The following is a 3,823-nucleotide window of genomic DNA, read 5'->3' as shown; positions in this document are numbered from 1 at the left end:
GTTACGGTTTGTTCGGTTTGTGTAGTCTAATTGTCCTATTCGTGCGTTCTTGTTGTTTTATGTAAGTTCGTCGTATAGGTCTGTCTACACCGTTTTGTTATTTTGTTAGTTTATACAAGTTCGTGTCTATGTTAAACGTTTGTAGCCTGTGTGTGCACATCGTTTATTTAGCTTCACGATCGTTTATTGTTTTTGTTAAATAAATATGTGTTCAAACTTCGCTGCGCCTTGGTTCCCTCAATACTCCTCCTCTTCCGAAGATGTAGAGGAGGAGGATCGCCGTTACACGCACCCAAATACTTCCTAAATTACTTTTCTCTTTTCTCAATCTTCCTTCTCAACCTTCTTTTTCTATTCTCAGTCTTCGAGGGAAAAACCCCCTTGACCCTACCTCTTCCGTCCACACTCTTCACACACTAATCAATAAAGTACCTCTGAAGAAAATGCAATGCTATTTACAGTTCTCTATGTTGCCGTTGAACAAATGGCATACACCTTCCGCTGTTTTCCTTACATAGACGAATCATGCCCATAGAGGGCACAAGGGCACGTGACCCTTCATATATATATTTTTTAATGTCATTGTAAATGATTTTTTATTCATTTTTCAGATGTTAAATAAATGACAAAACAAAAAAATATCTGTCAGTGACATTTTGTGGAGGGGGCACACAAACTGGACCAGTTAAAGATGTTCACCATTTATATTTTCCAATGCGGCTATACATTTGTGTGAGTTTTTTTTCTCGCCTGAGTAGCCTCGTTTCACTGACAAACATACAATTAAGCCATCTAGTGTTCAGCGAAATAACAACACAATGTCAAATACAGGTAGCCTAGTCAAATAATTAACATCCAATCACATTAACCGTTACTCTCTTGTGGGAAATCCACTAACAGTCCGTATGTAGCCAAACGTAGCTACTGCTCATTCCGTTTGCTCGAAAATGGATAAATGGTTAAATAAAAGGAAGACAGGAAAAAAGGCCCAAAAAACTATACAGACAATGTCTTCATCAAACAACACTGTTTCACGACGCATAGGTGACATGGCAGGAGATGTTTTGAAACAATTACTGCTATGCATACAAGCCAGTGAATTATATGTGTTCCAGCTGGATGAGTCAACAGATGTGGCGGGCCTGGCACAGCCGAAAGCTGAAGAACATACGCACATCCAGGTACCTTCCGCAGGTGCTGGAGTTGTAGGCAAACTCATGGAAAACAGAAAGGAAAACACTGCAGACTGCTGCTCATGTTCCCAGGTGATATTTATTTACAACGTGTCGACCCTTTGGTCTTCATCAGGGATCCATATCCCAGGTGGGGGTGGAAGGTCCTATAAATAGGGGCAGTATTCAGTGACATCACTTCCTGAAACAGGAGGTAAAAATGTATAACATAGTTTCACAATATTAACATTCAATGTATCAAAATATATGATCATACACAGAGAATGGGATCAATATTTATAGAAATATACATACACATACAATATTCAAATAGGATAAAAAAATCACAACTTAGAATTATTGAAACTATAAGAACGGTTTCATGTCAAACTCCTCGTTAAGGCCAAGAGGGAACAGTGTGTTCAGCCTGTGGATCCAGAAAGATTCCCTTTGAAGAAGTTTCCTCTCAATGTCCCCTCCTCTGCATGACATCTTGACCATTTCTATTCCACTCTATCTCAGAGAACTAATAGGATGTCCAGCTTGTACAAAATGTGCAGCAACCAGATTTTTTGTATAACCTGTCCGTATATTGCTGAGGTGCTCACTGATCCGTGTCTTCAGGCTTGTATGGGTCTTCCCTATGTAAGACAGACCACAAGGACTTTTCAACATGTAAATGACATTGGTGGACATGCAAGTAATCAAGCCCTTGATCTTAAATCAAGACAGGAAGGATTCCAGTTGAGATGGTTTAATAACGCTGAATATGCACCGGCGAGGAGCAGCACCGCACAGTGTACAGTATGTAGTAAGGATGGTCCAAGGCACTTATTGATCTGGCAACTTGCTTCAACCAATGTGTGTGTGTGTGTGTGTGTGTTATCAACAAGGACACACACTGGCATTGGCTAACACAACGAAGCTAACTGGTGGGAAAACACAAGTATTTCTGGAACCTTCTCTCACTTGACTTATCTCCAGCTGTTATTCTTCCCTGATCTGGAGATTGCCCAGGCTTCACTTCACAGGCCTACAGTTGCGTAGGGCAGGATTTTTTGTCTCACCTGTCCGTATATTGCTGCGGTGCTCACTGATCCATGTCTTAAGGCTTCTACGGGTTTTCGCAATGTAAGACAGACCACAAGGACATTTCAACATGTAAATGACATTGGTGGACATGTAAGTATGCAGGCCCTTGATCTGAAATCTTTGTCCTGTGTGTAAATCAGTTGCAATTGTACGTAAAGCTGCATTGAGCACATTGGCCACATTTGTAATTACCCTCCTTCAAACTTGACCAAAAAAGTTTCCCCTTTTCTCTGGTAGGTAATCAGAATTAACCACAATATTTCTCAAGTTTGGAGGTATTTTAAAAACCATACGTGGGGGATATTTAAAAATGGGTTTCAATTGTGGGTCACTATCAATAATGTACCAGGGCTTCCTGATAATGTCCTTTAATGCCTTCCCCAATGGTGAGTATTGGGTAAAGCATGACGGGACATGTTCAGATTTTTCTTTTACTTTGGGTTTTAGGCTTTCCAACTGTGTTAGTCTTTCAAAACGATCACTGGCATGTTTTACCCAATTGTCTTTGTACCCCCTGGCATAGCTCCTGGTATATGTCTGTTAAGTTTATGTGGTGTCAATTAAGGAAGACATCCTCTTCTGCAAACCACTGGAAACCAGGACAACAGGACAGGATATTGGACAGCTTTGTGACATCAAATGGACTTTGGTGGTCAAGATGTGTTGGTATCTGTACTGATGGTGCAAAAGCCATGACAGAGAGACATAGTGGGGTGGTAACGCGCGTGCAAGCAGTTGCCTCCAACGCCACTTGGGTACACTGCAGCATCCACCGAGAGGTTCTTGCTGCCAAAGGAACGCCTAACGACTTGAAAGACGCCATCATGCGCAAATTGATTTGGTCCCCCCCACATCAAACGCAATCACAACACGCAGGTTGAAATATCAAAACAAACTCTGAACCAATTATATTAATTAGGGGACAGGTCGAAAAGCATTAAACATATATGGCAATTTAGCTAGCTAGCTTGCTGTTGCTAGCTAATTTGTCCTATTGAGCCAGCTTGCAGTTGCTAGCTAATTTGTCCAATTTAGCTAGCTTGCTGTTGCTAGCTAATTTCTCCTTGGATATTGTGAGTTGTTATTTTATCTGAAATGCACAAGGTTCTCTACTCCAACAATTAATCCATACATAAAGCAGTCAACCGAACCGTTTCTCGTCACCTCTCCTCCTTCCAGGCTTTTCTTCTTTGGACTTTATATGGTGATTGGCATCTAACTTTCCTAATAAGGTGTATTACCACAAATGACCGACTGACCTCAGTTCATCTTTCAATCACCCACGTGGGTATAACCAATGAGGAGATGGCACATATGTATATGCTTCTATAAACCAATGAGAAGATGGGAGAGACAGGACTTGCACCGCATTCAGCGACACAAATAGAACTGACTTCTATTTTAGCGCTTGCCAATGCAGACGCTCGTTGGCGTGCATTGCATTGGTGCAATGATTGAATCGCATTTACTGTATGTGTACATGTATTTTTGTGACGTGAGCGGTGTGGTCAGCACGTAAGGCATAACGTGCTGACCTAATAATGACAATTGAACAGGTA

This window comes from Salvelinus fontinalis, chromosome 28, assembly GCF_029448725.1.
Source record: "Salvelinus fontinalis isolate EN_2023a chromosome 28, ASM2944872v1, whole genome shotgun sequence".
NCBI lineage: Eukaryota > Metazoa > Chordata > Actinopteri > Salmoniformes > Salmonidae > Salvelinus > Salvelinus fontinalis.
Note: the sequence above shows the minus strand (reverse complement) of the source record.